The sequence below is a fragment of the Agelaius phoeniceus genome, chromosome 1 (genome assembly GCF_051311805.1).
Source record: "Agelaius phoeniceus isolate bAgePho1 chromosome 1, bAgePho1.hap1, whole genome shotgun sequence".
NCBI lineage: Eukaryota > Metazoa > Chordata > Aves > Passeriformes > Icteridae > Agelaius > Agelaius phoeniceus.
The window spans coordinates 123,549,649-123,572,703 of NC_135265.1; the positions used below are offsets into that span (position 1 = coordinate 123,549,649).

Genomic DNA, 23,055 nt, shown 5'->3' on the forward strand with positions numbered 1-23,055 from the left:
TCTCTCCCCCCAAGCAACCCATGAAAACTGAGCTCATCAATGCCTTTTCCTGATTTCTTAATTCAGCAAAACTGAATGTGAACTTGTGGAGATCTCTTTGAATGCTAGGCATCTCCAAGAAGCAAAAATTACAACTGACATAACTTTTTACTGGTGCAGTTAAAAGATCATGGTCCTGAATTTCATACTAACATTGGGACTATAACTGTTTTACTGGTTTCTTTTTCAGCTTACTAATATTCCCAGGTAGTGTTCTGATATGGAATATAGTTAGAACATGGTCATGGCCTAGAAGTCATGAGAAGGAAATAGAAAATAACTTGGACCTCAGCATGTAGCTAATGAGTCCATCCTTCCAAAAATGTTTCTCTTTACAGGGGGAAATTTGGTTTTATTATTGCCCCTGTTGCTTCTTCAGGATGCTTTGGAAAGGCTCCTATTTCAACTCTGGCTGGCCTCCATGTTCCTTAAAAGTAATATTTACAGATCTTTTTCTCCTCTGAATATCACCTGAATGTGAAAAGCTTGAAGCCCACATTGCTTTCTTGAGATCCTATCTGATTTTTGACACAAAAGCCTAGAGTAACACTACTTCATATGAAAGGTTATTGAAAGGAAGTGGCAGAGACCTGAAGAGACAAGAACTATGAACCTGGAGAAAATACCAGTTACATAGATTTAGAGAGATGGACACTGTCAGAGTACCAACCACAGTGAAACAAATAATGCCATTCACATTTGAAGAAACAACATACTCAGAAATACAATTACACATGTAATAGATTGCATCAGACATATAGGAGAAAACCAAACTTATCAAAATCTAAAGCCATTTAATGCCATGTGAAAAATGTGGTTTTGTATGAAGTTTGTCCTTATTATGTCCCAAAAACACACAGCTATTTAGAAATCTGTCTTCATTTCTGTATTTTCAGAGAATTCCTTTCAGATAAATATTTAATAGAACAGACTTTACTGTAATTAACAGATAAAAATGTGCAGAATTTGTTGAAGAGTTCACAGAATAAGATCAAATAATAACAAATGTCAATGCATGTCATCCATACACATACTTAATTCAGGATCTGTTGGAGGAAAGGAATACATAGGGAACAAATATATATATGTTATGTATAACAATTCATGGCATGTATTCATATATAACAATACATTCACTCTCAGAAGAATGCTTGGAAGATAATAGAAGGAGCCCTTAACAAAAGTAGGGTTTTGCAAGTAGTAGGAGCTGAGAATGTGTATATATACATTTTGTAGTAAAGTTTTGGAAGATGGTGAATAACGTGTAGAAAACATGCTGAAGCAACCTAAACAGAAAGAAAAAAATTCAAAGATACAAGCAGCTGAGTGCCAGAAAAAAAAAAAAAAAAAATCAGATTACAAAAATTAAAAAGAGGAGATTAAAAGAGAGAATGCGATTTAATCTTTGACCTGAAGAAACATGGTTGGATTTTTAATAGACCATTGTTTATAAGTTACTTCAATCAGCTCTTCTGAAGTGAGGACATCTTAGCAGAAAGTTTATCTGCCAGTCATTCCTTTCACTTTCCCTGCCTATTGTAAACTGCTGCATCCCTCCTCTCCAGTGACACGCAGCAACAACTGGTGAACGTTAAAGCACAGGCAGTCAAATACCATAACTGGGATTGTTAAAGTGGAAAAACTTAGCTTATATGGCAGTTGATATGCTATCCAGCTACTGCACAAGCAAGTCATTAGCACTGTGTTTTAACAAAATGAGATTGTAATTAGGTGCCTTTGATTCTAAAGCAGAATGAGTTGCACATTTCTGGCTGCTTTTCCCAAAGCATGACATCAGAGTAATCAGCCATAGACTGTCATTCTTTGCTCACCCCACATTTTTCCTCCATTAGTAACTCACAACTACTCCCTGAGCAAGATGAGATTCTCAGTCATCAGTGAGCAATAAATATCTCTGCCAGGCTTGATAAGATTTCTCAGACACATATAGTACTTTTTGGTTTATTCCTGTTTTTCAATTTCGCAAGCTGTCTCTGTGTCGAAGTCAGGTCTGGATCACTGCGGAATTGTGGTTGCTTTGCCTCAGTAGGAATTAGCAGTCTTCCTTTGCAGTAGCTGTCTTGCATGGAATAGGACCATCAGAGTAGCTTGCTATCTGTCCATAATGTGGGCAGAGTGCCACACCAGCCCCAGTTCCCTCCTGTTGCAGTGACCCCATGGGTCACTAGCTGCAGAAAAATAGGGGAACCCACTTTCCTACACTGGGCTGTGGCCACTGCAGTCTGGCTGAAGGACTGGGAAACCCTACAGTCCTGAACTTTAGTTTAGTTACCTGTACTCCTTCTCTTGGGATCTGATCTCAATGGGTCTTGTTGGCCCATTGACTTCACCAAGAACTCTGTGCTTTGAATAATTATGGAATTGGGTCCAGAATCTGGAACTAGACATCTCAAAATGGAGATTTATGACTACATTCACCAGCTATTCCCCAAAATATGTGGCATTACCAGAGGACGTCACAAATGATGTGTGAAATGAGACACCTTTGCAGATTGGCAGTGCACAAAGAGGATGAAGAAAATGACATGTAATTATTACAGTGCTATTAGCTGTGATATTCAACTTACACAAAGACAGAAAAGTCCAATAAATCCAAAAGCTTTAGATTTGCTTTAAAATGAATAAACTGCTTGAAAATGTCTTTCTAATAAATTTCACCAGAACATTCTTCCAGAAGAGAGAAGGGTCCAGAGGAAGAAAGGGAGACATTTTAAATTAGTTGATTCATTTTAAAGTTTACTCCCTCCTTTTTCTTTACTTGGAAAAATGCAAACACCTTTCAGGCACATTAAATACTGGGGGGTGAGAAGGAGGAAGACTATGACAATACTAAAATTTTGGGAGGGTTCTGGACGTACCTCTATCTGCCAACATAGTAGATGCAGTGTTGCTGCTTTTACAGAAAGAAATGAAAACAAGATATGTCTGCCAAAAGGTGGATTAAGAATTAATTAAGAATATTTATTTAATTTTATGAATTTGGGTTTTGTGGCAAATTATAAACCATAGTCTGAGAGACAAACTGTTGGCAAAACATCTTAAATACAACTGAGGAAAGCGCATGCACCAGTGTCTGGCATCAGTCCTGTAAGCTTCTCAGAGGTGGTTCCAATAAATTCAGAAATCCCTTACACATTTTGAGATAGATATGTCAGGCAAGTCAGAATCCTTCCAGTTCTGAAAGATGAACAGTATTATTTATGTATGAAATGTTCTGAAATGAAGTTATATGTGCAGAGAAAATTGAAGAATTTTAATCCTGAGTGTTTTGTCTGCTATGTGGAAAACAGATTTTTTTCACCTGTCCATTGGATGCTTTTCTTCTTTTTGTTTAATTGATAAATGCATAATAAAAGTTTGTAAATGCTGCAAGATAATTTTCTTAAGAAAATAAAAGTTCTGCTACATAGCATCAATGTAGACAATTTCAACCAAGAGCTGGCTAGCAGGTCATCAAAGGATACATTAAAAAGAAAAATTATATTGAATTGTTTCTAATTGTATCCAGCAGGCACCTTTACTAGGCCCAGTGCTATTCAGTATTCCCAGCAGTGACCCAGAGGTGCAAGTACAAACTACCATGCTAAGGATCTGAGGATGACAGGAAGATTCCTCAGTGAGAACATCGTTATGAAACCAAGGAAGAGATTTCTTTATCAGCTAGATCCATTGCAAGAGATGAGCATCTTAGGAGACATGAATGCATAGTTAAACATAATACAAATGGATTTCACCCCCCCAGAAATGGGGTATGGTGACAGGGAGTGCCTCAACTCTACAAGGATTTAGGGGCCATGGTGGATCAGCAACCCAACATGAGCTCCCACCATGAAGCTGCATGAACAGAAAATGTAATCCTTGAATGCTGATGCAATTGTTGGAATAATTCCCACAGATCTGTTGTCCATATTTTAATGAGAATGGTGGGAAAAAAATGGAGACTTCACAAAATTGCATTTAAAATTCATTTAAGAGCAGAAGAAAATTATTTGCTGTGAAAGCATAAACTCAATGTCTTTGATTATTAAAAAGGAGGGCTGAGTATGACTTGATTAAAGTTTATAGATCGTGGGAGAAAAGCCTCACACGCAGATTCTTTATCCTGAAGGGGAATGTAACAACCACCCAACCACTTCCACCATTGCCCCACATAAATAAATAAATAAATTCATACATGCATACATACATACATAGATACATACATACATAAACAAACAACACTGAAAGATCAGAAAAAAATAGTTTTTTACTAATGAAAATATGTATGAAATATACTTCCCAAAAATGAGGAGTCATGCCTATTGGCATATCTTCAAATCGTGATACAAGTTAAAATTTCATCATAAATTACCTACTCCTTAGTTAAATGATAATTTTATTTGACTTGATACCAAATGAATGAAATAGATAAAATTTAAAGGTCTTAAATATGCCCACAAACTAGCTGAGTTTGGATTCCAGAAATCCAAAACAGAATAGAAGTAGTAAGAAATAAAATAGAAATAAATTAGGATGATCTATTCAAAATTACACTGTCTGAAGATCTGTGGCCTGACTTGAGACTTTTGTTATAATTCTAAGTGAGGATCTCTGACTCTAAACCATATGCTCTGCTGTGGTATGTATTGCACAACTATGGAAAATGTCTTAATGTAGGTATTTTTCATTCACATAAAATTGTCTGTAAGAATTTATATCCCAGCTGGTATGATGTTATACAGAAACAATATCATGTGTTGTTCTGTAAGTTGTGCATATGTTTAGTTTCTGAGGCCAAAAATCAGGATGTGGTTTGAAGAAAAGTGGGAGGAGTCAAGTAGTAAAAGTGTTATACCATATGACAACCTCAAAAAAAAAAAAAAAGAGCATATCAGCAGGGAAAATGTATAGCAGAAGCAGAGACTGCCTTTACTGCAATAACCAGTGATCTGCTGTGCACATGTGCACATTTTCATACCACTGGAGTTTTAAAAGTATAGCATTGCAACCTGTTGTTTGCATAGTTGGAACATCTGTAACAACACAGCAAAAATCACTTTTTTGGGATGCACTCTGCTACTTTTTGCCAGCATTAATAATTCTGAATTTTAGTATATTAGATAGATACCAAATTATTAAGACTTTTTATTTGTTAAATATTAGATATTTATTACTGTTATTGGTTTTGTTATTGTTATTATTATTTATCATATGGCTTTCATGTCCAAGACAGGAGACAGGGTGGTCATGTCCCACTCTAGAGAAGTACACTTGTAGGCTTGCTGCTGATCCAGTGAGGCTTCTGAGTAATTTCCTGATAGAAGGTAATGGTCTGCAAGTCAACTTAGTGGTTTTTAAGGGTATCAGAATGATAGCACTCATGATTTGGAAAGTGCCCAACCTGTAAATGATTTAACATGCCTCGTCCTCAGGTGAGTCACACATCTCCTTAAGTCCAAAAATGTTTCACTGACAGACCTAATATAACCAATTGGAAACTTTTTTTGATCCTTTAATTAACATACTAGGTCCCCTTGTGTATTTAACTTGGGTCAGAGGTCCAGAGTGCAGTGAAAGTAAACCGCTTCCATCTCAGTAGAACACATAACACATTACTTTTTTTTAAAAAATAAAAATATCTTCAAAAGCAGTTTATATACATCTATTCTTTATACATAAATCTGTTGAAATAGTAGCAAAAATAGGCTTTTTGAGGAAATCACAGGATTTTTAGCTCCCTGACTGTTTTCTCTATTCATTTTTTGAAGTGTGTTGAAATTTTCAGGTTCCATATGGACATATATAGTCACCTAAATTTCTCTATTAGGTTCAAACAGGTTTTTAGTAATTATTTTTTTAATTCTATGTTTTTTGACTGTATGATTAATTAAAGTAAATAATCACCAGATGGAATGAAATTCTGCTTCTTGAACTTATGCAAGTAATGCAGTTAAAGTAGCTTGAAATAACGACATGCACAAATTAGTCATTTTCACAATTAAAACATAAGCCCTAAAGATGCTCTTATTTATTTAAATCGCTCTGGATTTAATTAAAGACAGATAACAAATTGTTATCAAAGGTTAATCTCTTTTTGAGTCTTTAATTCACCAACAATTATAACATATCCATTTTTATCACAAAGTAATTATGGTTTCTTCTATTATAGTAGAGCGTGATACATTTGGTGGCATCTTGTGAGCATGTCAGTGATAAATAACAAGCATTTCATACATCTGTGCTTCAGCTCTTAGCTGGCACTTACCACTGGCAAAATTGCAGGTAACAGACACTGTTGTCCCTTCACTGATTACCTAAACAGAAAAATGTTGCATTCTTGCTTTTGATATTATGATAAAACATCTTAATTCTGTATCTGCTTTGTTAATTACCTTTCCTACCATAAATGCTGAAAGTTTCAGAGCAGGAGTCAAATTGTGGGGCTTCCTATGTCTCTGGCCCTGTGAACTTGGGCCCTTGCTCCAGGCCAGAACACATTTCAAGAATGACTGCAAGAGCACGGGGCTACACTCAGGGTCAGGATATGGGATATGCCAGGGGACAAAGCTGCACAGCCCCATTGCATAGCTCTGTGGTGACAACAGCCACACCAGAGCAGAGCTAAAGGCTGGCAACATGGGGCAGGGGTCGGGAGACACCACCCTGGGCACACTCCTTGCCCGTTGTCAGAATAAACGTGATTAGTGCTGCCAGAATAAACTGTGGAGATGCCATTTGCTTGTTGTATTTTATATTTACATAGATTTTCTAAAGATTCCTGTAGAAATTCTACTAATTTCCTGTTAATTTCCTTTTCTGTATCATAAAATATGTACAGCCATATAACAGCAGTTCTGTTTCTGTCACCAAAATTCTCTACAGGAGATTCACAAGTCTTTTTTTTTTTTTAATCTTGCTCTGTCAAGAAATAGTAATGAAATCAGCCTGCTTATCTAATAGGAAAGCCATGGCATTTAAGATGTTAGCCAGACAAAATGTTGCTGAAAGTTTAGAAGCTGAAATACTAAGATATGGGCCATACTAATTTCAAGTTTTTGTGATGATGACAGAATTCTGATGATGATGGGATCTCCTAAAGACGCCTCTCTTATTCCCAGCAAACCTCATTTCTATCAGTCTCCAGAGACCTGTATGTTCCAGAGAGGATACCAAAAATCAGTCCATTAAACAGTTTAAAAAATAAAACAACAAAAAAAAAAAAAAGTGAAGTAAAAAAAATACCCCACTTAAACATTGCCTGCACTGCCCTAGAGACCCATCTCCTCCAGGATGTATAGTCTAAACTTTTATTTTAAAAAGATGAGGTCCAACAGGCAATTTTAAATACCCTATGAAATGCTTCCCTCTTTCATTGTGAAACTTCTAGAGACTGTACAACACTGCAAAAAGGGCGTTATCATTTTCTATTTGCAGACAGGGCAACTAAGATTAAATGCCCAACACACTTCTGAAGTAGCAGCAAAGAACAGGCCCTGAATTTTTCTTTCAAGCGACCCTAACACTCTGCCAAACAAATCTTTTTTTCCCCTGCCTGAAGATTTTCTTCACTGTGAAATGCCTTTTTTTTTTGTTTCCTATTATTTTTTAAGAAAATTAGACAGTTTCTCCAGGTTTTTGTTGTATTTTATCTTTATTATTTCAGAGATCTTTTCACAGTTTGGAAAAATAATAACTTCCCAGGCTGCATTTATTAATTTCTGTTGAGTAACCTTAATGTCTTAGTGCTTCCTTTGTGAATGGAAAAAAAGTCATTACTTGTGCTTCCTCTTAACATTTACATTCCCACACTTAGTACAGAAACTCTTGCTGATGTGTCTGGAAATTGTACTAATTGTCACTAAATTCAAGGGTTTGATTCAGAAAAACCTGTCTTAAACAGGAAAGGGAAAAAAAAAAGGCAGGCCAGCATTAAAACACATAGTTAAACATTTATCTAAATTTGTAACCAAAAATATATATAAATACTGAGGTGGAAGGCTGATTAAGCAGTAAAATTCATTGCACGAATCAATAATTTTCCTTTAAAAATAGCCTAAAGTCCTAATCAATTAAAAGATAATTTCCTTCAGTTTAAAACAAACCTAAGAAGGGTCAAAGATTGGTCCTGCAAGCTCTGACAGTCAATTTGAGTAGTCATTCATGCAAGCAATGATAGAAACATCCCATCTTTCATATACCTCTGATAGGACAAAAATCATATAATACAATGAAATGGAATTTAAGGAAATTTTAAACAATGAGATTTTTCCGCCCCTGACTATGTCCCATTTCTTTTTGAGTTTTGGGAAGCCTTAATGGTTCATAGCAGTGTCCAACAAAGAGTGACCTCTGGACAGCCAGTTCTGGGATTTAAACATGTAAATAATTTTTTCTCTTCAAACTTGAAAATGAAGGCTACAGTTTGCTCTGCCATCACTCGTGGGGCTTTGTCTGATGACACAGATGTAGAAGCTTTGAGAAAAATGGAAATGCGAGTTGCCAGAAGCAAAACCGTGAGCAAATCCTGGTAGCGAGGTCTCTGGTCCCGTTGCAGGTCAGCGTCTCCCTTCTGTCCCTTGCCATGGTGGGGGCTGTTCCAGGGCTGCAGTTCTGTGCTGTGCTGCATCTCGAGCTGGCACTGTGACTTGCAAGGTTTGTTCACAGGATTACAGGCAGGAGAGGCTTTAAAGTACACAGCCTGTTAAATTCCAGTAAATGTGCTACTGCATATTTTAGAAGGAGCTCCTTACCACGTGGTTCACAATTAGTGTGTCCATTTCAGCACTAAAAAGATACCTAGGAAAAGAAAATGTGTGTGTAAGTACAAAAAAGTATCAGAATAGAGCACTTAGACTGAATAATTAATACCATTTCATGTTTTGCAACCATATATTTTAGTCATCAGAGATGACCAAGGCTACAAATTCATGTTTATTGACAAGGAAACATTTCTTAAGTCACCAGTTAAAATGGATTTTTATGGTGGCTGGTCTTAATAACCAAGAGGCAAAACTATGTTGCACTGCATGAACATACTGCAGATACAAGTTAAATGGCCAAAATGATTCTCTAACTCACCAGGCAAAAAGGCAATAGAACAGTTATTGAGTCAAAACAAAGAAAGAATTGTCCTATTCTCCCTGTATCTATCATTTTAAATATGAGCAAAGTCTAGTCAAAAAAAAACAAAGTTAACAAATTTACCAGGCTTGCAACACACTGCAAGTTTGCATTATGAGTTTACATAACTAATTATCATCATAGGTCTGCTTCATAATGCTGATTTCAGCAAAAGTACTACCAGGAAACATGTTTTATACCAAAACATAACATTTTCTCACCTCATTTTTACCAGTGAGTACACTCCCTTCTGCTTTACATGGTTCTGCTTCCCTTCACATTTCTTCATGTTCTTACATAATTATCAGACTACTAAAAATATTTTAATCCAAATAATCCAGTTTCCTTTTAAGAACTTTTCCAGTAGTGTCCTTAATAGTTTAAGCAGAAATATAGTGAAAAACATTTTGCTCTCCCGAGGCACATAATAGTTACACATGAAAAATAGCTTCCTATAGCTTCCTATTCTACCACAGTTGCACCATGAGGTTTATGTAACATTTAAAAAAGAAACAGTTGTTTCATGATCCTGCAGTATCTTGTGTTCCTGCATTGGCATGAGTTTATATTTTGTATAGGTACAGCCCGGCTATGCTTTCTAGCATAACAGTGCCAGCTACTGAAGGAAGCAGTTTCAGTCTGTTCTAGCTTAATGCCACAGCCCAGATGCAGGTTACTGCTCCTTCAGAGCTGCCAGTGGAGCTGCTTGTGGGGCCACTCCCTCACCCAAGCCAGCCAGGGTGTACCCAACAACTGCAAGTATGTGACTCGTCAAAGAGGGTAGGGATTGCTCTGGGATTGTAAATTCTGGTACCAAATAAAGCAATCAGATGCTTAGGGCAAGATGAAAATTTTATGATTGTTAACTCCCTTAGAGATAACAAAGATACAGTTAGAAGAAAACATATTATCAACAACCAAGTTAAATCTAGTTATATTTTGCTATCATAGAACTTTTTCACTTCACTTTTCCATTTGAAAAGTGGCTAATATCGCTAAGGTAATTCCCAGCTACTAGTAGGAACTTTAGACAGTGACTTAATACAGTATAAAGTGACTTAAGATCCAAAGATGCCTCAGGATGATTTCAAGAGTGACTATTTGAAAAGAATACCCCAAAGAAATCCACTAAAAAGTCCATTCTTTAAACATTCCCCAAAGAATTTCAGTCAGCAAAACACAGAAAATGTTAAGCAATAATAGCTAAAGTTCTGTAAAACAAAAAAGAAACTCCTATTCTACGGTTTTCTTACCTAAGCTGGATAGACTGTGATTCATAATCGAAAGATTTATTCAGAATAGAATATGTAAAAATCTTAAATTAAAATACCTTACAGGCCTCAACTCTCTCCTTCTTTTGTTTTCATCACTCACTGGAAAAATACTCCATATTTTTCAGTTTATTCCCTAATGTACTAACCAGGAAGAAATAAGTCTACAGTGAATCTCTTTTATTTTTCTTTTTTTTTTTTCTTTTTTTTTTCTTTTTTATTTTTGTTGGTTGGTTGGGTTTGGTTTTCTTTTGTGGGGAGTTTTTGTTATTGGTTGGGGTTTTTGGTTTGGTTTGGATTTTTTGTTTGTTTTTCCTTAAGTTGTGCTGCATATTGCTGCCTATTTGGACCAGGCAGCTTTTATTTAGTACTCTCTATACCTTATTCACATCTGTCAACAAAAAAAGCACATCGCAGTCACACACCAAGGCACAAGTCACAAAACTCACAGAAAAAGTAAAAGAAATGATATTTATATGTCATTTTGATAGTCAAGGGAGAAGAAGTGTCCCAGTCCCTCTTTCTAAAAATAATGCTTCATACAGGTGTCATCTCTGTATTTTACTGGAGTTATCAAAAGAAAAAAAGTTGTCATTTATGGAAGTTGCTTCCTGCTATTGAAATAAAATGATGTGCTTTAAATCACAGTTCAGCTCTTCCATACCTTTCTTCCAAGAAAATCACGCTTACGTGTAGGGAAATGGGAATAAACAGTTTTATTAACCCACCGTCAACCTCTCTCTTCTACACAAATAGCACACAGAAATTCTCTTCTGGTCATCTACTCCTACCAAAAATTGATTTGAAGTGTTTGCTGTTTAAAAAAAAAAAACCAAAAAAACAAGCAAAAAGAGTAAAAACAAACAAAACCAGTTACTCCTGCCATTCCTAGCAGTGATGAGCTGATAAGAAAACCTCACCATATTGTCTTTTCAGGCATACCTAATAGAGATGAAGAAGTCTCTAATTAGGGCAATAATTCCACACTGCAGTGCAGTTGCAATGCAAACTCCCATTTACTGACAGGTGCAATATGTGGGTGCAAATTTCTTGGCATCAGCAATCTACTCTTTTGCATTTACATTGCTAAGCAACATCATTGCATTGATTGACTTACGTACAGTACTACACTTTCACCTCTTAGGTACAGAAAGAAAAGATTGATTCCAATTTCGGTGCCACAGTTTTAAACAGATGCAGCACCAATGAATTAGGTGCACTTACTCCTAATTTACAGTCATGGAAGAAAAATAATTTTCTTGATTACCCTACTATTTAGAAAGCTCTAATTCTTTTGGATAGAATAAAGTTACACTGGTCTGAAACTCGCATGACAGTCAGGGGCACAGTTACATGTATTTTTCCACGAGAAGATGGCAGCTGTCCTCAAAGTGTAATGAGAGTTAACTAGGAAAAGGTGATTGACTGATGCTGAGGTTAATTGCTTGTTGGCATGCTAGAAAGCCTATGCTAACAAGTGCTGCTTATAACTAACAAGTGCCAATTATTTCCTTATATTCCAGTACACATTATATTATGCTAGGCACTATACAAACATCCAGAAAGATCCAGACATCCCTACCCAGATCTGATAAGTTAATGATTTAAGAAAACCATGCAAGTTACTGATGAAAATGGGTCAGGGCATGTGGCTTATCACAAATGTACAGCTCTTCATACAATGGTACCACACTAGAAAAACTTTGTTAAAGCTATCAATGCACAGAACATATATTCATAATGAAAGTATAAATAGTTGTCTGGTCATAAACTTTATTTTCTCTATTGCTGATCAAAAGCTTACACTAACAGATAATGTGCATTATGTCATTATTAGAAGCCTGTGAACTCTTTAAAATATTCTAATCCTGTTTCCACATTTTTGTGGGAAAAAAAATATATATACATAAAATTGGTGACCAACTGCACATACATGCTTGACAAAACTTCCCGTTTAATAGGTGGATTGTTATGCAAAATATTGCCTAATATTTGTAGAATGCATTCACCTGGCTTGAAAAAATGCTGACAGAACTTGGATGCATATCATCCATTGTTAAATTGATATTAAATTCATCATTTTGTTGCTAAAGCATCAGTAAACACCAATTTTAATTGCATTAATAAAATATGACTAGGATTGTAGTGACTAATACAGATTTTCACTATGATAATAATGATTTAAAATAAGATTAAAAAGTAGCATCTCCTCAAGGAAGAGGAGTTAATGTACCAAAAATTATTGTGCAAAGCCAACCTGCCCCCCACCTCCTCCTCCTAGACAAGTCATCTACCTTGTATCAGTCAGAATAAAATGAGGAAAGTTGATCTGAGTAGAAAACTTACCCGTCTTCCGGGCTTTCTTTGCAAGAAATTTACAGTGCTTGGTAAAACTGCATGCTTTGTCTGTTACTCCTTGCTTAATTTCAAACTAAACATATGTAGTGGCATCACAGTGAAGTCACGAACTTGAAAGCCTTTGGAAGTGCATTAATTGTGAACGTTGGGGTTTTTAACATCTTTTTCTAAATGTTAAGATGCAGAAAGTGTCAAATATGTTGGTAAGCTGTTAAAAAAGGTAAAAAGTGCCTAAGTTGTGGTTTGATCTCTCCTACTCCTGCAGTGCAGGGAACATTTCAGCACAATGCTATCTCAAGAATTCAAAATAATGCAACAAAACTCTAACCATATGGGTTGTTAGGTACTTCTGGGAGCTCAGCACACGGTTGGGTGAGGTGAGCATAAAAATGAAAATATTTAAGAAAATCTAAAAATATTGAAATTGTATTTGCAAATATTGTGTTGGTATTCCTAGACTGTTATAGAATAGATAGGTACATTTCTGTACCCATCAAACACTTAATAAAAGATAACTCCTCTAGGCAATTTGCAAACTATAGTTTCATCTAGATATATGTCAGTGTAAATCAGGACCCTCCAGTTCTCAGTTTTTCTAAACAAGTATGCCATAATCTTTCCTAGCCCTGTTTCCGTCAGACCCTCATAAATCTACCACATTGCTCTGTCTCCTCAGAATGCAGTCAAATTCACAAATATTTTAAAGGGATAGTGAAATACACATATAGTAAGTCCATCATCCTAGAAGGAGTTAGTAATTTCCTTCACCTGCAGTATATATTTCATTTTAACACATCTTTAATAGACACCAACTAATCATGTTTAAAGGCTACCCCTTTATTATTGCCCTTTATCCATAAACTGCTCTTTTCACTGACCTTAATATATAAGGTGAAGATAGGCAATAGTTTGATATAAATGCTTACATATATGATTTTGATTTCAGCATACGTAAGGTAGAACTAGTTGGGCTGGACACAATTTTCTTAATTTACAAGTGCCGTTGTAGAATATATATTTTTTGTTCCAAGTCAACTAATACCCTCAGAAATACTGATGACCCTAAAATTCAATGCCTCTCCATTTTTTTCTCTAGCCTGTATTTTGTAAAAGAATAAAAAACATAATGATGTTTGTAATTTCAGATCTTTTAAGAACAAAGTACTATCTGAAATTTGTAATATAAAAATTCTCTTTTCCTGGAATTACAGTTTTATATTTATTGAATGCGTTCACAGGCTCCCTTAGGATGTGAAATGTATGGAAATATATGTGCATTACTAAGGAAAGAACTAAATTTATTCTTTCCCCACATCATGCTCTTCTTTGCAGTAGAGGTTTTTAATTCAACACAGAGCTAGAATGAGATGGAGCCAATTTCCTGGTCTATATGTGTGACAAATGCTAAAAGTGGCACAAGATTAACAAATTAGTTGATGTATATATCTTTAAAGATTTTTGACTATGTCCCAAATCAAAATGCATGCTTATTTGAAATGAAGATTTCCTTAGAGTTAGGTATTAGACAGCAACCTTATGAATTCTTGTAATTTTAAGATGGAATGGTGCAACGTCAGACAACTTAAGAATAGCAACCTGAAAAAAATATCTAAGGTTTTTATGGCACATCACTTTAATAATTTTATTGCAATAAATCGTGTATTTTTAATGATAAAATATGATCTTTTGATAAGAAATTTGCTTTGAAAAAAATAATTATTTCAGTACACAGGCATCTCTCAAGAATGAATATTGACACTATTAACTATCAAAATATGAATTCTCTCGTGTTAAGCAATGTATCAGATAGAAGCTTTTTTTAAAATGAGTAGAGGGAGATCTACAGTATAGACAAGTGTGTCATTATAGAAAGGTTTCTTTATGATGATTTGAAATAAAAAGTAGGGAACTTGACCTTTTTAGCTGACATAGTAATCACCTACTTGATGTAATCCAGATATCTAACACCAAACAATAAAAACATCTGTGACAACAAACCATGTAAAGCTTGTGGAATTATTTAATTTTTTTTTAAAGAAAAGATAGCAACATTTAACAATCAGATAAGCCTGGATTGGTTCTTCTTACACAAAAACTTTTGTGTTTTGCAAATGCTAGGTTTAAGGGGCTATAACTTAGAAGTGAAAGTTTTTTACGTTCACGTGCATATGTTTTGGAGTTACCTCATTCATTCCTCTTTTAGGACCTTGTCATAGTCCACCTGTTTTGCTTTTGCCTGAATTACCTCAAAATAATAGCTTTCTTTAGAGGAAAAAAAAAAAGCTTACATTTCTACTGACTGTATCCAAACATGATAATACACTTAAAATTGAAGAGGAGCCATATTCAGGTTGCATGTCTCAGTCACCCAATCTCCCTTTCACGTATCTGTTCATGTTGACAGACTATGTCATAATACATCAACAGAGAGATCAGCATAGAAGAACAAAAATTCATCGCCTGACAGCAAGAGGAAAACTGATTTCTACTATTAAATTAGCAAAAAATATACCAATATTTCACTACCAATAAAGACACCATGGCTAAAAACATTCACCATATTATAAATTTGAATGAGCATTGGGAATTTTTTGTTTCAATAATACTTAAACACAAGAAAAGGGAGGGTGAAGAGGGTGGACTCAAGGATGTCAACATCTTTACAAGCAAAGAATTGATTTCTGGTAAAATGTGCCATTAAATTTTGCATTTGTTACTCTTTTAAATATTAGTTTTAAATATTCATTTAATTAGAGACCACTGAGCACTGTTTTTGCAAGATCCTCTTCTGACACAGGCTTGTCCTTATGAGGTCAAGGAGATGTGTGGAAAATGCTCTGTGTTAACAGAGTGCATCAGCCTCTTTATATCTGAGAATTTTGACTCATGTAAAAAGTACTCCAGCTCCCTCATTGCCTGATATAATTTTAATATACTATATAGAGCAGTGGTGTATAGCTAGGAATTTAACAATAGCTGGAATAAATAATGTCTTTTTGCAGCCTGGGGCAACATCTGCCACTTATGCATTAATTCTGCCCCTGTTTGAACACTCTACAACATATGCACTTCTCTTTTGTCTGTTATCCTAGAGTTGTGTTATTCCCAAATATTGACATCATCTACTTTTATCAGCACTAACTGCTCTGAAGCTTCCTAGTCTCATGCTCAGCTCTATTTCTTTCTATTGATTATCTTCCTCACTCCAGCAGGTAGCTAGCCAGCGAGGCTGTCCTGAGAAATAGCTTCCAATGACTTTATACGCACAATTTACACGGAATTGTTTAAAGAAGATATTAGCCTCAATACAAATCAGTGAACCTCATTTAGTCAATACTGCACAATTCAGCTGTTGGCACCCTGTCACATGTTAGTCTTTAAAGTCAACTACCATACCCAATCTGCACATTAGCCATAGTATTTAGTTTCATATTAAAATGAGGCTAGTTTTTCACTTTTCTTTTTGAAATCTATTCAATATATTTTCTACATCACCTCATTGAACCATATGATAGCAATATAATTCTAAGTATAAAAACCTGAGATTAAATGCTTGATTTTTGACAGTGTTCTTAAATATAATAAATTCAAAGGGAAATACTGTTAAGTTAAAATGGAGTGTTTTTCATTAAGTCCAATCAAATGGTAGACAACAAAGGATCTTTTATTTGAGAATATGAAGTGAAAATGAAAACCAGAGAACCTTTACTAAGAAAAGGTCCAGCTAAATTATGTTGGAAGGAGGTCTCCAGATTGAACCTGGGTGTTTCTTTTGCTAAGAATGAATTAAACTAAGATGCACTATGGGAGAACAGCTTACAAAAAAGGAAAACCTGTACTTTACAAAAATGAAAACAGGGCCTAAATACAGCTACAGAGAAAGATCAAATATTAAAAAAAAAAAATTGATACTGTAGCACCTAAATTATTCGAAGAAATTTGAGGGATTTTTTTTACCCCTTTTGCATTCCACAGCAGGGTTCCAAATCCTAGATGGACATTTGTACAAAAATAATCTTTTCCTTTTAGCCTAACAGACTATGATCTAAACTATGATTTAGACTACAGATAAAAGATAGATGAAAAATAAAGTATATGTGCTTATCCCTAAATCTGTTACTTGAGAAATAGACAGCTCTTCTCTTGTTTTCAATCTGTAATATGAACACTTGTTTTACTGTATTCAGCATATCCTTGATGTTTATATTAAAACTTCTATGTGCATCCTTCAGCAGTAGTAAATAAATAGGTATTGTTTCTAATTGTTGGAAGAAAAATACTTGGTTTTGGCATATTTGACAAAGAAGTATTTACATCTTTCCTATAAAGTGTTGCTCTTATAAAGCATAAATTCAAAGACAACCTGCAAGGATTTGTGACTATTATATTTTGCAGATGGCAGAAAATAAAAAGAGGTCTGGGAGTATAAAGATAAAAAAAAAAAATTAATAAAAAGACAACAAAAAGAAATCCCCACTTCATATTATGTGGTCAATATTTTAGAAAGTGCAGAGGAAAAATGCAGAATCCTTTTTAAGTCCTGATAAGCAATCATCTGGACTTACTGATACACGGAGGTACTGATACCGATACCTTTGAGAGGAGGGAAAAATTGTCTGCCTAGTGAGCAACTGGGAATATTGATATCAGACAATATCTTCATCCTAAATACTGGTAATTTGAATATATAAGTAGAAATGTTTTGCATGACCTCTGCTTTCTGCTCTTTTCCCTTGAAAGCCGAGGTTCTGAGCCCCAGGTAGGAGACAGATGCTGAAAGATGACCAGTCTGGCCTTCCTGATACATTTTATGCACACACACTCTCTCACATACACACATTTATTGCAACCTGATGCTCATAGAAAAGCTTTTTCCTCCTTTTAAGTTTCTACAAGGAACATTTCAGAAACCAAAGGGAAAAAAATTAAAAAGCAGCGAGGTCAGAAATAGCTGCATATTCAAGCAGCAAAAAGGCAGGTGTGGTATGAGAATTCCTAGTGTTCTTGTCTGCAGTGCTCTGCTTTGCTGTTGGAGGATTTGATGGGTACTTTTCATGGGTCTATATATGCTTATGATAAGTGTACTTGGAAAGAGAAACCTTCCAGGAACTCTTTGGCCTATTTACTTGGGTAGATCTGCTTTTTTGAGATAAAAGTTATGCTCTATTTCAGCTGCTGTCTTCTGTGCATGTGCCTACACATTAAGTATTTTTTCCCACCAATTACATTAGTAATCACTAAAGTAGATGTAAATTCCTTTACTTATTTGTTATATAAATTGCATCGTGGTAAATCTTACAAGATACTTATATGCAATCAGTACTTAAACATGTTTCAGTTGTTCTACTGCAACATTTCCTCAATACTGTTTGTACTTACTTCAGTCATGTCTTATAAGGATTGATAGGTAGAACTGTAGTTGGAATAATAGTTAATTCAAAGTTAATTTCTAAAAATCTTACCCTTTTAAAGTTAACTCTGTTCTATATACTAATATGTAATAAATATTCTGGATAAGCAAGTGTACTGACAAGAAATAAGCATACAATAAACCATATTTATTCTATATGGTTTATTGTATTCCACATTCTGGGGAAGATGCAGCATATAGAGTAAAACAACATATGCGTTACTAAAGTTTACAAAGTCAGTTTGATGTAGCTGTTTTCTTAAGGTAATAAAAATATTTTAGTAATTATTACCTGTGTCTCCTTTCATTGTAAAAGGAAAAAAAACCGCAAAATTTCTTACCATTCCTCATCCTTTTAAGCTCATTTTTTGAGATGCATGGATTTACTATGTGCTTAAATTAGGCTACAGTGATCACCTTTCCCATACTGTCTTAAAATGGCAACTGGGTAGAAAGCAAACATAGAAAGTAGATCAGTATTATTTTGTATCTAGGAGAAAGAACAACTTTTGTACCTGAATTAGAAAGCATTTGTAGCCCATTATTTTCTTTTTAATGCAGATAGTTTTACTTCCAGATCTCAGGATTTCTTTGGAATATGTTCTTACTACACAGAAAAGTGCACAGGAATAATTTACAGCCAACTTTGTTTAGCCATTTATGTCTAGAATATAGTATTTAAAATATCTAATAGGGAAAAATATTGTTGTTCCCCTGAAAGCATAATTATTAAAATATGATTATAATATTTATCAGTAGGCATTGCTAGTTTCTTTGCTTGATTAGGTTTTGATTAATGCTCAGAAATTTAAATTCAGACATACTTAGCCTCTGATTTTTAGACAGATGTCAGTCAGCATTAGTGTATCAATTTTTCATCAGAAAATAGAGATGCATGTTAAAACCACTTCAAAAACCATGGAGTTTCTATATGGGACCATATTATCAATGCTAATTATATCCTTAAGATAAACATTAACTGAGGTAAAGAGGGGAATCAAACTGTTTGCAGAGCATGTGTGAATCTCAACTGGACATAAACCTGCCTACTTTGCTTCCTGCTTTCCTTCTTCAGTCTCTTTAGCACCTGGAAATATTACAAAACTATTAAAGATACTTTAAATAAAGATATTCTCCTGACATGATTAGCTTGGTATCCGTGTTTCAGCATACCTCTCCAAGCAGCAGTGATTGTGTGCCAGTGTTAAAAACATGTATGTGGCATGTTCTTTGTGTGTTTGCATGCCTGTGTAGGCAAAGATTTCATCACCACTGAGTGTAAGTCAGTCACCACTGACTCTGTGTGTGTGTTTATAGCCAGGTGCTAAAAGCGAGAGTGAGGTCTGAGGGTGGAAATGAAGAGCATTTCCTTTTGGAAGAGCCCTACTTGACCAAAGTCCTGCCCTCCAGTTTGAGAGAAGGATGGGAAGGGGCACTGCAAGAAAGGTCTGACACTGAAGCCCACTGAAATGCCTCAGAGTTACCAAACGTGTTTTAAAGGAAAGTTTTAGGTATACAGAGCTTAGAGTCCTATGAGCTGGATTAAAGGAATCACAGCTACACAAATCAGGCTCGCTATTAAGACTACCTTTTGGGGGTTAAAGTTAAGTGGCAAACCAGATGCACAATTTCATTGCAATTCTAAAGACAATTCTGAAACAATGCTCAGCTGGTGCAATATGTTATTTTGTGTTCACAAGATGAAGTGGAATTTAGGTTTTAAAAACCAGTAAAGATTTTGAAGAGTTTTGAGGGAGGCCTATTTAGCTTCCACCTAATTTCAGAATTAGTCTTGGCTGTCTTCTCACTCCAACAGTCCTTGAATCAAAATTCCAAATCAGAATCTATTATTTTCTTACTCATGTTAAGCAGCGTTAAGTAGAGGGAAAGGATTTTATTTACATTAAGGAACCAATCTTACAGTTTTCACACAGGAAAAGCACCCTTTAGAGGCAATAGCAATTTATATTTCTTAAAAAAACCCAAAAATAATCAAACAAAAAACCTCCAAACAAACCAGCTTTCATTTTTCAGCATTAATTAATACCTTTACTTACATTAGATTTCCCTGTATTCCAGAAACACACAAGAACAGATCACAACTTGCAGTACCAGCGTTCCTTCTCTCCCTTTCTCTCCCTCCCCCTCTCACCTACACCATTTTGATTTTAAATTTGCTGAAGCCCATTCAATTTATAAATAACCTTAAACCGTTGAACTGTTCACTAGTTTATTTGAACAGGAGACAGTGTTATTGAAACAAATCTAGTTAACAAGGTAATTAGCTTTTGTAATATTCCTCAGAAGGCTGGAAACTAGCAGTTCATCACAGCACTGTACAATAGCAGTATGCAATGTTAAGCCTCTGCTTATAGGGGCTTCTATCAAAACTCACTGGTCACATTACCAACAAAAGGTGTCCAAGGGCCACCAGAACTGATTTATACACTTGAAGTGGAAGGATGAAAATATTTTCCAATAGTAACCTAATGTAAAAGCATAGGCTACTGCTGGTGTTGAAAAGATGGGGCTAGAACCACAAAAATCCTTTTTCTTGCTTCCACAAAAGGCTTTGGGCCTAATTATTTTTAAGTATAATCCAGCCAACATCTTCTCATGCTTAGCTGCACTGAGTGACACTATTTGTGATGCCCAGTCTGCTGAAACTGAGCAGGTTGCTGTCAGTTTAAAAATGACTATAATAAAAGTGACCATGAAGATGGATCTTGTGATTTTGCGTTTCTAATCAGTCATCTGTGAAGAACACTTTTGCTTTGATTCAGCAGACTGGTGACAGCCATGATTGATAGTGCATGAGGATGAAAAAAGGTTATTAACTGTCTTCCTATTAAACTCAATGTATTACCCCTCTAGGTGCATCTCATACTTTAACTTAAAGTACTTACTCAGGTAAGGTCAAAAATGAACTCTATAAACACAGTATCCATCCTGTTGTAGATGAACCAGGGGCTCTAATGCTAAATTTTGAATGTTCAGCACTATCTGAATCCTGACACCTTAATTACTGTGCCAAAACCAAACACTGAGCAGACCTTCGTATGCTTCTAAATATGTAACTATACACAAGTATTTTTGTATGAAACAGGAACAGATCAGTTGATTCTGTGTGTTGGTGAATACACACAGACAAATATGTTTTACTTGCTGTAATACTCTCAAAATAAAAGTTTAAATAGTGTTATGTTAATGAAAAAATATATAGAAAAGAGATAAGAAGTGTCTGAGGGGTTCAGGTCTGAATCTTACACAGAAAATAGCATTTTACCTGCTCATAGTTAACTCCATTGTTAACTTGATCAAGTGTGATTTAATGATTTATGAAGGCTTCCTATTAAAAGAAAATAAAAATATTTTGCTGTAAATATAAAAGCATCTATTTGCTGCCTTACAATATGTTTTAGTCTTAGTTTTTATTCCCTTTTTACTGATGACAATACTCACAAATATCTACTGAAAAAAACCTAAAGGAAAATGGCACATATATTCATTTTCAAAATAAGTATTCGGTGGAAATACTGATTCCTAGGGTACTTCTAATTTCTCAGGGTGTCTCTGTGAAGAGATAATTTTAAAGGAGCTTAGGGAGAAAAAGAGTGAAATCCTTCTCTTGTGTTCATTTTAGTTCCTCCTGACACTAGAAATTAATTGAAAGGGGAAAGTTGTGTACATTGTGTATGCAGGTTAGCACCTTTTTAGATTCACAAGTTTATTTTAGGAATTAGGACTTTTACAAACACTTCTTCATAATCAGCAGCATTTTAAATTTTTAAATTTTCTTTATGAATAAATTTCAGATGCTCTTTGAATTTGTTTATGCATATCTTATATTACAAACATTTTCTCGTAAAAATAAGTAGAAATATAGATCAAAAATCCTATGATTTAAACGACAGTGTGCACACTCTTATCTGAAGGAATGTACGGACACACTTGTTTAAAATAAGCTCTTTCCACATGGTACATAAGATCTCCCTGCAAAACGCATTATTCTGTATTTGTTTTTCAGAGTATTAAAACATACTTTTAAATTTAGTTTCATAACAGTCCTTCAATTCCTCTTTTGCATCAAGAATATTTTTTGCACTCATTAACATCATTCCAGCAGGAAGCGAGAATATTATACCATGCTAGATCCTTTTGGGGAAAGAAGGAAAAATTATCTCTCTATTCTGACTATTCTATAATGTACTGTCATGCACAAAGTCAGCAGCCTAAGTAAATATTTTAATCTTTTCAAGGTGGTATTGAATTTCAGTTGTCCCTGTTATTTTTAAACAATTTTTAAAAAAACATTCACAGTTGGTTAAAATCCAGAAAAAATATAGTCTACCTAATATGATGATGCTATCTCATGAAAAAAATTATTAAACAATCCTCTGTAACATCTTTATTTCTGGAAAATGTGTTCCTTTCAGGTGTGGACTTGGGAATAGGCACCAATTTTGCCTTCAGTAACATTTCTGCTTTATAATAAATTGCAATCCTGTTGTAGCCCCGTGTGGATTTACAACTGGCAGGCTTTCTCTCTGACAATTTGGGGTCACTGTGGATATAGGTGAGCAATAATTTCAGAGGTGATGGAGATATTGACAGAATTTAAGAGTCTAAATATTTGTAAAAGGTACACTCCTACATTGGGTTTTAATTAATAAGACTTCTGGATTATATTGTTTGCCTTGTTTGTGCATTGTACTTTCTCTGAAACTGTAAAAAATATTAATTTCCATTTGTGCCTCTGTCAGTACTATGAAACATTTAATGTAAAAGCTATCATTCCTCCCTCAAGCACATTTAAGTAAAGAAGGAAGTTAAAGTTACTAGAGGCTTAGCTAAAAA

General features: G+C 34.9%; 1 long non-coding RNA gene across 1 annotated transcript in view; it reads right to left on the reverse strand.

The window, feature by feature from the left end:
- Positions 1 to 3,000: 3,000 nt before the first annotated feature.
- LOC129121217 (uncharacterized) overlaps positions 3,001 to 23,055 on the reverse strand; it is a 31,754-nt gene continuing 11,699 nt past the window's right edge. Inside the window, exon 2 of the long non-coding RNA XR_008534411.2 lies at positions 3,001 to 8,835. This is a non-coding gene — a long non-coding RNA (uncharacterized LOC129121217). The remainder of the gene's footprint in view (positions 8,836 to 23,055) is intronic.